General features: G+C 40.6%; 1 protein-coding gene across 4 annotated transcripts in view; it reads left to right on the top strand.

Annotated features, from left to right (window-relative positions):
* The first annotated feature begins 2261 nt into the window (after positions 1-2261).
* The window catches only part of htr5ab (5-hydroxytryptamine (serotonin) receptor 5A-b), a 37621-nt gene continuing 25521 nt past the window's right edge, over positions 2262-14361 (top strand). Inside the window, exons 1-2 of one of the 4 annotated variants that reach the window (XM_079865168.1) lie at positions 2262-2397; positions 6421-6457. The gene's annotated coding sequence lies outside the window, so the exon portion shown is untranslated. Of the gene's footprint in view, positions 2398-6420; positions 6458-11255; positions 11474-14127; positions 14325-14361 lie in introns of those variants that run through there. The other 3 variants (XM_079865170.1, XM_079865169.1, XM_079865171.1) reach the window with 3 other exon arrangements.

Raw genomic sequence — 14361 nt, 5'->3', positions numbered from 1 at the left:
AGTCAGATCATAAATGTACTTTAAAAGTGAATATGTGTAGTCATCTTAAGTTCAGCAAAATTTTCAAAAGAGGGACTGCATTTGAAATATCTGTTGACTGAACATTAAATATTTTCACATGCCTCTGATACTGCATACTTTCAAAAATCAATGTTTAGGTTTATCATCTTACAAACACCAGTTTATCATATGTTCAATGATAATGTTTTTACACCACACAGTACAAAACGGGTCTCAGATAGTCAAGTCAAGTCACTTTTATTTATATATCACTTTATAAAATACAGATTTTTTTCAAAGCAGCTTTATACAGTGATAACAGAAAAAAATATTAATTTTGGCTGTTGTTCAGCTTAAGTCAGTTCAGTGTGGATCCAGTTCCATTTTAAAGATCATCAATTATTACATTTTTATTTAATCTGTAAAGCAGTTCTGCAACAAATTATGTCACAGTCCAGTCCAGCTCAGTTCAGTTCTCATACAACAGCGCCAATACAGTCAGAGTTAGATCAATAATATTGTTGAATATTAAGTGTCCCCATGAGATAGAGATGATATTATCACTGATGACATTATAATCACTCACTGAGTTAAGAGCCTGAGCTAAAAAATGCATGAATAGCTTGATTTTTCCCATGGGTTCTTGCCACAGATTCATTAAAAAGCACAGTGAATGAAAAGGTCACTCAGCTGGTCTCAAATATTACCCTTGTTATGACCAATTAAATTCACCCTTTTCAAGTGAAAGTTTTTAATTGTTATGCTTATTTGAAGTTCTATGTTGATACAGTATGTGTAACAGCAACCCAAGTGAAATAAATTATTTTCAACATGTTTTGTATAGAAGTGTTGTATATTAGTTGTTGTCTCATTATAGTGATTTTCCTGTATTAAGCTGAGTAGTTGTTGGGTGGATAGCCATGTGTTCTTCAAACAGCCTATACAAATAATGTCTGGACAAAATTGTTTGGGAGAAGAGAGTATTAAAGATTGTTGTGTATGACCTTCTGTATCTTAAAGGGATAGTTCACCCAAAAATGAAATAGCGCTAAACATTTTCAAACAACAAAAGGGTGGTTAGCATAAATGTAATTTTTTAGTGAACTTTAATCCCCTTACCCCTTTAACTTAAAGTTTTGTCTGTGTGACAAGTCTAGGAGACAAACAATAGATGCATTAGGACAAGCTAATTCTTTCTATTTAAGCTGGCCCTTTGTTATTCTGGTTTATGGTCTCCACAATAGAGTGACCTTGATGCACAATTGATGTGCATGAATGTCTCACTCACAATTTGACAATTAGTTTAATTAGTTTAATTTGAACATAAATGGTGATGTGGTGATTAACATGAAAGTTATCAGTAAGCATACAGTACACATTACATATCAAAGTCTCCTCAATAACGCCAAACAGTTACAGGATTTCACTTACCATTGAAAAACATGCCTTAGATTTATTATAAATTAAATAGGTCTAATTAGTTTCTTCAATTGGCCCAGTCTGAGGAAGTAAAATAATTTATATGGCATCGACCAGAGATGCAAGGACCTTCTCGTGTTACATTTCATCTATTACATTTCATTACATTTCTATTGTATTGATATTGTGAGCCTACCAAACAACACCAACAACATGATTTGTTATTGGACTAGGCCTATAGACAGTCTTGGGTCAAAGCATTGAAGAAATCGTTTCCTCTCCAGTTATATTTGGGAATCTCTGGCAGTTTTTGTGTTGGACATATGAAGACTTTTTTCCCCATTTAATTAATCCAAGTGCCCACTAGGATTTGATCATTTCCAGTTTGATGCGCGCGTTGATCCCCCAAGAGTATCTCAAAAGGAATGCGCGCGCTCAAGAAAAAGCTAGACAGCGTGAAAAAAACCCCGAAAAAACAAGCTGTATCTGTATAGGTTTCAGATTGAACTAATTAAATATTAATATAGATCACTGTGTGGAACAGAGCCTTAACGTGATCTAAACAGTCTGTCACTGTAACACAATGTTTGACAACTAGTGCAAGACAGGTAAAAAAAAAGTTTGAGATAGGCTAATCATCGTGCTCTTGATCTGTTATTTACAGTAGGCTACTGTACAACTTATCTATATTTTCACGAATTCCAGGAGTCGGTCATTGCCAACAGCTTATAAAGTCCTTAATCGACTGAATATGTGATTCTTATCGCAAGTAGCCTATACTTCACTGTTCCGTATTGATGCAACCCCCCTACGCCACACATTGGTTCAGCCCACATGCAATGTTGAAGAAGCCTTGGCTGAAGTATAATGTGTTTAGATGAAGACGGTTTCAGGTGGGCAGAACAGTTGCGTTTGACAGTAAAAAGCGAATCAATCCTGCACTTTAGTGGCATCTTCGTATTGCTATTGTGATTAAGGGTGAGTATTAAGAGCTTTATCAGACGTTTGCTGTGTGCAAAGTGTAAATAACGCTATGTTAAGTGTGCTGAATTAGCGACATTTATCGAGACACAAGCGGACTGAAATGCTTTTCATATCCATTTAAAAATAAGTGGCACGAGGTGGTCGTCGCAAAAAAAGAAAAATCTTATTTATGTTTGTCCTGTCCTAGACGATGTAGAGCACTGAAAAAAAAATCGGCTGCCCCTTGAAGTGAAGTGTAGACACAGCGTTTTTAATGCAGCACCTTTAAAGCCTTTGGGATTTAAATGTAACGTTTAAAAGGCAGATATCATAGAAAAAGTCATGCCCCCAATGAATGCAGGAACAGGAGCCCGTGTCGTCAAGTGACCACGTTATTTAACGTTGGTTCATGATCGCTCTCGCTTGACTCTGAAATTTGAACTTGACAGGTAGGCTAGGTTGTTGAAGTGAGATGCTTTCAGCACTTTGTACCGAACTGGAGCTTCAGGCGAAATTGCTGGACTGGTAGGCTACGAGTCGCGAGCATTTTCATAGAAATCAGCGATTGATGTTTCATCACCCCGCGAGACCCTCATTTGGTGACAAGTGCTCAAATCAGAGAGTTTGCACTCATGCGGGGTCATATCTGTTTGCGTTCGTGCACAGTATGAATATAATTAAATTACTATTAAATTATTAATACAAAAATAATAAAAAGAGGCTGCAGAAAATAGTGAGAGGTGAGATGCGTTTGAAAGATTCTTTCTTTTATTAGAACAAATATAATTGGGTATTTAATTTAATCACTGTGTTAATTGTGCAGTGCACTATTATCACGGTTGCTTTTTTTGACCCCCCAAATAAAGCACCTAGGCCTACTACACAGAATATAATAATAGTTATTATAGTATAATATAATAGCCTTCTGTTCAATGGCTGTCATAATTGCCGTCATTAAGTAGCTACTACTGGTTTAACTAGACAGCACAGACCAATCGTGCGTGATCATTTGCATAATTTTATAGTAAAAAAAATCACTAGGTGGTTTTTCACTTGGTTTTATTGTATGGTGTCTGCTAGGTGTAGCGTATTGCAGCGCTTTGTATTTGTACAGCTTCCCAAATTCCACGATTTCCTTTGATCTCTTAATCATGGTCTCATATGTGATACATACTTTAAAGTCGACATAAAACATAAGTTGCAATTGTATTTTCTTCCGTTTTGTGATGTATATCCAAGTGAAACAGTTTATCGAAAAAAGAGAAAAAAAAATGTAGGAAGGGACTTTTTATCCATTGGGAATTGATTGGATCCTTGTGGCTTGTTATTGCTATGATCTCATTTGAGTGACAGGTTGTCCCGCCTTCGCGCCAGTAAACACGTCATCAAAGATGAGAAGATGTGGCAATATTTTGATTAAAGATTATGAGGAAAAGTTAGTAAAAAAAATAAATTAAAAAACACGCAGTGGATGGATAAATCATTTATAATAAATAGGCTACTGCAATATTCCAAAATTAAGAATTTCTGACAGTTGCTGGTCAGGCTTTAATGAAGGAAATTGACAATTCAGTGCACTTTTATTGTAAATGATGTTTTATTAACAAGGTTCGGGAGGAGCACGTTCAGATAATTAACACAGGTGGAGAGCACTCAGCAATCAATGGTAAGAGGTGTATATATACTCAGCAGTCTCACCTCATTCCATTGACAGTTTTTGCAGCATCCCTCCACCACCCCTTCTCCACGCTTCTAGTCCTAAGCACTTACATACGGGGGGAGTACTCTGGGTTCGGGCCGAACTCCGAGCTCGGAGCCCTCCCTCCGGACAGCACGCCAAATACGCATTAAACTTACCCCTTCAAATTATATGTAAGTGTGAACTCGTGAAATGAGTGAGTGAGTGATAATATCCAATGTAACATCAAGCGTAGCGTTAGTTCTGGCAGGTCACGTTAGGCAAGCTCGCATCAGCTGATCCACATCTACCTATAGGAATACGACGCCTATCACCGTATACATATATAAGCTCCTTCAGTGTTATCAGCAGCTATCGCATTCTCAGGAGCGAATTACCCTCCTCCATCCCCAGCTCCTCCTCTCGCCCAGTCAGGATTTGACATTCTGATTCCCCTTGAATCGGAACAATTATCGAATGTTGTACTTTTAAAATCTTGAATTAAATATATTTGCAAATTTTCATGTTGGTTCTGTTCTGTTTACCCCAAGGGGGGTTATTGCTGCTCTCCCTGCTCTTATCCATGCTAGGCTGCATGGATGCGCAGGGAGTTCTCGCCCAGAACGGAACCATACCGCCAATCCAAACTGTATGCAAATTGTCAATCATATTTGACGGTAGTGGTCCTGACAGAAATGAAGTAAACATTCACAAGATAAATTGCATTGTAAAAATTTAGTCAAAATGTGATTCATGTGGTAACACCTAAATGTACTAGTTTAAGTAAAGTCAGATATATTATTTAATATGACTTTTGCAAAGTAGCATACACTACGCTGATTGCAGAGACAACCCCCTGCAGCAGCCTGTGGTCATGTGCTGTGCTCGAGAGCACAATATTGTCAGCGCAGGATTGTGATCTTGGTAACTATTCAGTTCCTGCAATTATATTAATTGGAAATTAAGCTGGTGGACTCTTAACCATTTATCTGCAGCCACTCTGAGAACCGGCTCCTTGTCTTTCTCATCAGGTCGAGAAGCTAGGTGTTAACAAAAAAGGTTCAAAACATTTAAGAATAAAGTTTATGCAGGTTAATTGCTTGAGTTTATCATCCTGAGAACATTGTTAAATATTGATCTAGAGTAGTGAGCAATCTATTTAAAGGCAGGGTAGGCAGGATTTTTCTAAAAAACTTTTTCCCAAATTTGTTTAAACTGTCTTTATATACCAATACATAATTCAAATGTAAGTACTCTGAAAAAGAGTATAAAAATCGAGTGTCTCTAGTCCTCTCAGGGCTGCAATAAACACAGCTACTTATTCCATTCACTCCCACCCCCTCCCTTCTGGGCTCCTTCCAAAGCCACGCCCCCAAAACACATGAACCTGCGATGCCAACCGCTCAGCTTGGAGGACGTGTTTGCCAGCACCGAGCGGAGAGGAGCACAGTGCATGTAGTGACATCATGTCAGAATCACATGTAATTAAATACCTAACTTTATCATTATGAATATAAAAAACTAACATGGCTGTTAGTACTCACTATCAAGCTAGCATATCGATACTGGTAAAGTTTAAAATATATTGAGTTTGATTCGGTAACGAGCTAGTAACATAAGGCAAAGCTAAAAACAGGTTGCATTGATACACGTTTTCCCATTACCATCAGTTACACTGTGATGAAGGTGAATTTCGTGTAAGATTCATAACATATATGGTGTTTTGCATGTAAGAGCTTCCACGATGAAAGCACTGTTGGCTCTGATGAGGACTACACTCCAGAGACAAGTACCTTTCTACCTTACTAGTTCCTTTTTTTTTGCCTTGTTTGCCTTCGCTGACTGTATATGCAGGTACTGGGAATTTTGACTACTCTTTCTCTGCCATAATTGTGATTCTTCCTAGCTTCCGTGCCTCTCTCCATGCCTCTTCCCCTCCTCGAGTCAAACGGGTGCGCGCATGTGGGCAGCTCCTGTAGCAGCAGGGGTGGTAGCCATGGTAGCGAGGGAGAGTGACAGTCGCCCAGCTAATCATTTCATTCGTTCCGAATGGAAATAAGTAGCTGTGTTTATTGCAGCCCTGAGAGGACTAGAGACACTCGATTTTTATACTCTCCTTTTCAGAGTACTTACATTTTAATTATGTATTGGTATATAAAGACAGTTTAAACAAATTTGGGAAAAAGTTTTTTAGAAAAATCCTGCCTACCCTGCCTATAAGAGTCCCTAGAGCACAGCATATGTGTAAAACAGTATATTTGTACACATTCTCTTTTCTCTTCCTTGCATCTTTTTCTGTTATTTAAAGGAATGGTTCACTCTAATATTAACATTTTGTCATCATCTTTTGTGTTCTACAGAAGACATGAAGTCATACAGGTTCAGAACAACATGATGGTGAGTTAATCATGACAGAATTTTCATTTGAGTGAACTATCCCTTTAATCTCATACTGTCTATTTCTGTCAGAACAAACTCAAACACAACAGAATGCTTTTTATCCTCGGAATAGTATAGTTAAAAAAAGAAGCTAGAAACAAACTCATATTTCACTCTTGAGGGAATGGCATTAAATGACAAGTCTCTTTATCTCTAAGGATGTGTCCAATGCCCTGGTTGATTTGCTGATGTATAACTGTCAGGGATGATTAGTTAAACACTGCCACGACAATATGCTGAGGGCTTTTCTTGCCACTGATTATGTGTTTAGGTGCATGTGTGTCCAATTTCATGGCTCTGGGCACAAGCTAATAAAAGAGATGGAGACGAACGATAGTAGGGACATATTTAAAGATGACATGAAGAGATGTTGAGAGAGAAGGAAGATGAAAGTAGAGGAAATGATGGGTAAAAAGGAGGAATATTATCAAAAATAATGGTAGACTATTTTTGGCCAGTCACTAAGACAGAGTTGTTGATGCACATCTTACAGATCTTTTCCATAAATATAATTTTTTCTTTGGAGTGACTTTGTCATATCAACAGAGTAAACAGAGCTCAGCAGCACAGAGAGAAAATGAGCAGGAATCTGTAATCAGTGTTCCTCTGTGCTTGTGTGTGGTAATGAGCCTGTCGAGTGTGGACATTGTGTGTTTCCTCTCTGTTCCTCCTGACAGGACAGACTCCAGACTTACTGATGATGAGCATGCTGGGTAATGAGATGCACTATGGGCAATCAGAGGTGTGTTAATCAAGACGCAATGTCTGTTGGCACCTTAGTGCCCTTCTGTCACCAATCCCATTTATTTTCTATTTTTATGCTTTGTTTGAAATGAATTAAACTAACACAAAAATCACACATGTATTATTTTGTCTGAAAAGAGACACACAGCAATCAGAGCAGAAAACTCAGGCCTCTCATTGTTGTTATTACTGATATGACAGCTTGTAATATTCCCTGCACTGTTGTGCTGCTGACAGGTATTTGATGTTTTGATGATTTTACCTATGAGCTCTCTTGACAAGCATGCTGGCCTTTGTACCCTTAATCGGGTTTTGAAGGCCAACAGATGTTCAATTTTGACACACTTAATGAAAATTTAAACCTTTTAGCTCTATAATAATTGCTGCCTCTTTGACAGCCTCTAGTACAGCTACTTTTCTGTGCTTCTGGGATAAAGATGCTTCTTCCTGGAGGATGGATCTTTAGCAGCTGACATTATTGCAGGAAGGTCAATATGAAGACAGGTAGTCAATTGAAGTCTCCTGTGTAATTTCAATTGCTACAAATAACTGAACCGAATCCGAAAGCACACAAGAACAAATTACCCAGAGGTGTGTAGAGTATCCAAACACTGTACTCAAGTAAAAGTACAAGTACTTATAGAAATAATTACTCAAAGAAAAAGTAATAATCTTAATAAAAAGAGTAAAAAAGTATCCCATGAAAAATATACTCAAGTAGCTAGTTACTATTTACTTCGGATCTTATATATACAACAATACAATAACATGTTATTATTTAGATAGATATTTAATTTAAATGATTATATTATTATCATAATTAGATATCTGAAAAGACAGAAGAAACCAGCATTATTTTTATTTTTCCTTTGCTTTGTATAATAATAGTATTATTATTATAATAGCTTCAGTAGCTCTGGAAGCTATGGTATTTCTGTGGATCGGGAGTAGGTGGTGTGGAGATTGATATACCAATGAAGATTGGCTTTCTCCGTTCTCTGTCCTGATCAATGGTCGGAAAATGGTGGCATCTCTGGCCAGTGGTCAGTTGTCTGTCTGAGGAATTTTGGACCCTTATTCCATCTGCTTTCCTAGCCTATGTCACAGAGCAGTTTTCCCTTTGTGATGTCATCTGCAGGGTTCTCCTTTGATGGCACGTATCTCCAGTTATCAGACTCTGTGAGTTCTTGGATCTGGATCTGCCTCATGCTGTTAGGCTGATCCAGTTCTTTACTGCAGTAAGACCTCGGCAAAACAACGTGCTCTAAACCATCCAGCTCACTCTCCCATGCTTTCCACAAGTTCAACAGGTTCTCAGGCAGACAGGGATCGTTCCACTCTCTTTTCTTGTTCCATAACTTCTGTACGATCACCATGGCCGTGTTGTGAATGGCACAATATAACCTATGGGGTCATACTGGCTAGCAAGGATATGGTATATGCTCCGCATAGATGGAAGTGGGTGGTCTGTCCGCCGCTGCTTATAGGAGAGAGTATCTGATGAGCAATGCCAGTGTAACCCAAGAGTTGACTTGTGCATCTTGATGACCTTCGCTGAGCCACTGGATGCTGCTTTGAGATTGAGCATCCGCTGGCAGGTGGCTGATGACTGATGGATCATTGCTCGCCCACTGTCTTAGGTCAAAGCCTCCGGAACTTAAGGGGCTGCGGAGTCTATCTACAAGACCTTTCGCTGTCTCACTTGAGGTGAAGCTCTGAAGGCAGTTGTCAACATAAAAAGATTTCTCTACTGAAAACTGTGTGTCTTCAGACTCACTGTGATCCAGGACGTGCTTATGTAACACGTATGTTGCGCAGCAAGGACTGCACATTGTTCCGAATGGAAGTACTTGCCATTCATACACGTCTGGTGCCTTGTCTCTCTGAAGATTTCTCCAAATTAATCTCAGTAGTGGTTTGTCCTCAGGCAAAAGGCGTACCTGGTGGAACATCCCACGAATGTCACTACTAATGGCAATGGAATGTTCTCTGAATCGCAGAAGAACTGACAGAAGAGAAGGACTGAGTGGTGGACCAGGGAGCAAGTACTCCTTCAGGTTGTGGCCATGGTAAGCAAAGGAACAGTTGAAGACAACCATTTTCTTCCCATTATGCTCCACCAGATGATGTGGAATGTACCAGCTCTCTTTGAAACAGTCCACCTGCTCAGGAGTGAGTTTTGTGATGTAGCCAGCTTGCTGTAACCTGACTATCTCCTCTTGGTAGGCTGCCGCTTGATCAAGATTCTTGTTCAGCCGATTCTCTATTCCCCTTAATTGTGGCAGGACAGCTTCTTTGGGTGCATGTAGACATTGCATACCTTTGGCATGTAGAAGAGGGGTTGCATAGCGCTGGATTCTGTTAACATCCACTCTCACTGTTTTGTCCTGGAGAAGTTGGATGGACTCTTGGTCTTGTCTAGACCTTGTCAGTACCTTTTCATTTCGATATGGAAGAATGTCCATTTTCCACAGTTTCTCCACATTCGCATAAAGGTCATTAGTGGGTCGAAAGCTGGTGAACAGACATTGCTGTGGGGAAAGTCTGCTGGTTAGTTTTTGTGCTAGGCCCTGTAGTGTCCATCCTAGGCGTGTTCTCACAGCTGTTTAGGAAATGTCTGTTGTTGTCGCAGTATGGACAGTAAACATTCACCCCTTCTCTCTTAGCAGCAGTTGGTTTGGGTGGATAAACTGGTGATGCTGGGCTGGGCTTTGGTTTTTCTGTACCAAGGAGGATGGTAGTGGGTTTGCGGGGCTACCTAGAGTCTCTTCTCAGTTTCCTCCTCGGCACTGTCGAAACTCTAGACTGACTGGTATAGTCAGTGTGGTCATCCTGAACTTGTAGCTTGTACTCAAGCCAGTCCGCAAAGTCCAATAATGTGAGGATAGTGACATGAAGAGGGTGTGTGTACCTCTTGAAACTGGACCTGAGATCATGTGGCAGTTTGCTCATCAGTCTGGAGACATGTGATCCACACTCCAACTCGACATTGCCTTTCTGACCCAGGTGATCCAACATACTGACCAATGAACGCACTTGGAGTCCGAACATGCGAAAAGTTTTCACATCTGCACTGCGAATGTTTGGTCCATATATCAGTTCTGCAATGCGTTGTAAGGCTAGCTGATGGGGCTGGCCATACATTTTATTGAGGGCTCTCATGGTGTTTGTGAAAGGAAAGCTTGAGTTACTGCATGAGTCTGCCACACGTAGGGCTTCCTCCAACTTAAGATGGTCAGTGAGGATCTGATACTTGAATCGCTCTGTTGCATCCGGCAAAATGTTCTCCAATGCAATTCTCAGTATAGATAACTCTCTTGGATCAGGGGATGTTAGGAAGGGAATGGTTGGAGCAGGGCCTCTGTACATTTTCTCCTGCATTGATGGAGGCTGATAATACGATTGTCTGTATCCTGGATGCAGATGTGGCATACGCTCATATGCTGTGGTCTCGAAATCTGACTGATGAGCTGGAATGTGTTGGGAGGAACGTGAGTACCTAGGTTGAGGTGAGTCACTGTAACGCACTTGTGGTGGTACTCTATCATGTATTGAGGAGGAAATGTCCATGTTTCTGAAATCCTCAGCTAATCCAGGACGCTCATCCGTTGTAGCTGGGCACAGTTCTCTCATGACCGTAGGCAGCATTGGTGGGTTTGTCCGTGGGGCTGGAGTAGGACAGAACCATTGTGGAGTCTCAGGGCTCACCACTGGAGAAAAGGGAAATGGAGATAGCACTGGTAAAGTCACTGCCCTGGAGGGGGCTCCCTTTCTGCCTTAAGACTTTGAAGTTCCTGATGTAACATGACATTCTGTTGTCGCATGTCCTGTAATGCTGAAATAATCTCTGGAAGCTGCCTGGTTTGTAGCCGCAAGTCGGCGTTCTCGTGTTTCATCACCTGCAGCATGGCTGTAAGCTCTACTTCCTCTCTCCTCGCCCATCAGATCTTTCATTTTGCCATTCATCTCTCAGTGTCCACTTATCATGATCTAACTCTTGACTGACAGAAGTCGATCGGGTCCATCCTACCATACTTGATGACTGGACTCTGCTATGGCTGAAGTCTGGAAGTGGCTGTCGATGTGGCAATGGCCCACCAAGCTCGTAATCCACTAAATGAGTCGGTGGGTTGATCTGTCTTCGTGGACGCACAACAGGCGCTTCTCTCTCGGGTTGAGACATCTCTGTAGCAATTCACCAATTCGGCTCGAAGAACCATGAAAAATCTTGTGAGTATTCACTCTAATTGCTAGTTCAGGTTGGCTGAAGGCTACAGTTTGTCCAGTCAGAACAATGATGTCTCACTCAGGTTATATTCAAAATCGTTGTTTTATTAAAGGTGCATAGATGTGTGGTTCTGTGAATACAAAATACGCATATAAATATGTGCGCTAACACTGTACACGAGCTGTGCACGATCTGTGCATGCGAGCATGGCTACTGCTGCATGTGCAGTCAAACCGAGATGTAAACAACTATGAGCGCATTCGCACGACCTGAGATACAACCGTGCATTGGTGATTATACGGAATAAGTCAAGTCACCTTTATTTACAGTATATAGCGCTTTTTTTAACAATACAGATTGTATCAAAGCAGCTTCACAGTGATAACATGAAAATAATACAACAAAGTTTGTTTCTAGAAGAAAATTGCCTCATCGTCCACCTTAAGTAAGGCAGATCAATACTATTGTTGAATATTAAATGTCCCCAATTAAGCAAGCCAAAAGCCAAGGCAACAGTGGCAAGGAACCAAAACTCCATCAGGTGACAGAATGGAGAAAAAAACCTTTGGGAGGTAAGTCGGGGGCCAGTTCTCCTCTGGCCAATGAGCGAACAGTGTATGATTATGATCCAGGCAGCATTACAGGTCAGAAATCAGATTGGATCAGAACATTCAGAATATTTATCCAGTTCCATCTGGTTGGAAGTAGGAGTCATCACGCCGGTATGGAGACGAGTTTGATGAGGATCAGTGCTGATGGCTGTCGTGTCGATGAGACCTTCACAGGGCTGATGAGGCTGGCACTTCAGGGATGCGTCATGGATGGGTCCAGGTGACCATCTGATCTGGATACGGCCGGGATCCGGCTGACTTCAGTAAAGAGGGGAGGGACTGGTTGACACTTCAGGACTGCGTTGTCATCGTGTCCAGGCGCAGGTCCTTCATCAGATCTGGATACGGCCTGGATCCAGCAGACTGCGGTAAACCTTGGATAAACAGAGAGACTAATATTAGTGTAGACGCCATCCTTCTCATGATGTAACAAGTACGTCAGGATTTATGGCGAGTGTTCCCGGTTCCAGCTGACCTAAACTATGCAGGCTAACATTGAATTATAGAAGTCTATAATGTTAGCCTGCATAGTTTAGGTCAGCTGGAACCGGGAACACTCGCCATAAACTATGCAGGCTAACATTGAATTATAGAAGTCTATAATGTGTTATGTGTATGCTAGACCAAAGAGATGTGTTTTTAGTCTAGATTTGAACAGACAGAGTGTGTCTGCTTCACGGACAATGTTAGGAAGATTGTTCCAAAGTTTTGGTGCTAAATTGGAAAAGGATCTACCGCCAGCAGTCGATTTTGCTATTCTAGGTATTATCAACTGGCCGGAATTTTGAGATCGCAATAGATGTGAAGGACTATAATGCGTTAAGAGCTCGCTCAAGTACTGGGGAGCTAAACCGTTTAGTGCTTTGTAAGTGATCAGCAATATTTTAAAATGTATACGATGTTTAATAGGGAGCCAATGCAGTGTTGACAGAACCGGGCTAATATGGTCATGCTTCCTGGTTCTAGTAAGAACTCTAGCTGCTGCGTTTTGGACCAGCTGTAGTTTGTTTATTAAGCGTGCAGGGCAACCACCCATAATAGCATTACAACAGTCTAGCCTTGATGTCATGAATGCATGAACTAATTGTTCTGCATTTTTCATTGAGAGCATATGACGTAATTTAGATATATTTTTAAGATGAAAAAATTTGGTTTTACAGATACTAGACACGTGACTTTCAAATGAAAGATTGGTATCAAAGAGCACACCCAGCTTCCTAACCGACGACGAAGACTTGACAGAGCAGCCATCAAGTGTAAGACAGTATTCTAGATTATTAAAGGGATAGTTCACTTTGAAATTAAATTTTGGTATGTTTTAGCTTACCTCAAGGGCATCCAAGATGTAGATGTCTTTTTTTCCGCAGTAGTTTCAATTTTGATATTTTTAGGTCAAACCGTTCTTGTCTCTCAGTCAGATAATGCAGGTCTGTGGTCACTGTCTCAAAGAGCATGCACAGAGTCCAAATTAAAACAATTCCCCATCGTAAGTACACATTGATGGCCTAAGACACGAAACGAGCGGTTTGTGTGAGAAAACGAACAGTATTTATATCGTTTTTATCTTTTGTACACAGCCACGTCCAAGTGATCTGAGGGCGCGGGCGCTTCCTATTGTGTGACGTGTGCAAAGACTGGTGCATAGATATATACACTAGATGTCGCCTCATTCCAATGAACTGCCGTAGCCAAGGCGGCATCTATTGTATATATCTATGCACCAGTCTGCGCACACGTCACACAATAGGAAGCGCCCGCGCCCTCAGATCACAGACCTGCATTATCTGACTGAGAGACAAGAACGGTTTGACATAAAAATTTAAACTACTGCGGAAAAAAAGACACCTACATCTTGGATGCCCTTGAGGTAAGCTAAAACATACCAAAATTTAATTTCAAAGTGAACTATCCCTTTAAGTGAGGAAGTTTTTTGTCCAATAATTAGAATCTATGTTTTTGCATAATTAAGTAGTAGGAAGTTGCTAGTCATCCAGTTTTTTATATCAGCTATGCATTCCGTTAATTTTGTGAATTGGTAAGTTTCGTCAGGGTGTGAAGAAATATAGAGTTGCGTATCATCAGCATAACAGTGAAAACTAATGCCATGCTTCCTAATGATATCTCCCAAGGGTTGCATGTACAGAGTGAACAGCAACGGTCCTAGTACTGAGCCTTGTGGTACACCATACTGAACTTGTGATCGATAAGACATCTCTTCATTTACTGCTACAAACTGATAACGGTCAGATAAGTATGATTTAAACCATGCTAATGCAATT

Source organism: Squalius cephalus (genome assembly GCF_949319135.1).
Source record: "Squalius cephalus genome assembly, chromosome: 3".
NCBI lineage: Eukaryota > Metazoa > Chordata > Actinopteri > Cypriniformes > Leuciscidae > Squalius > Squalius cephalus.
This window is presented reverse-complemented; position numbering and strand designations above follow the sequence as displayed.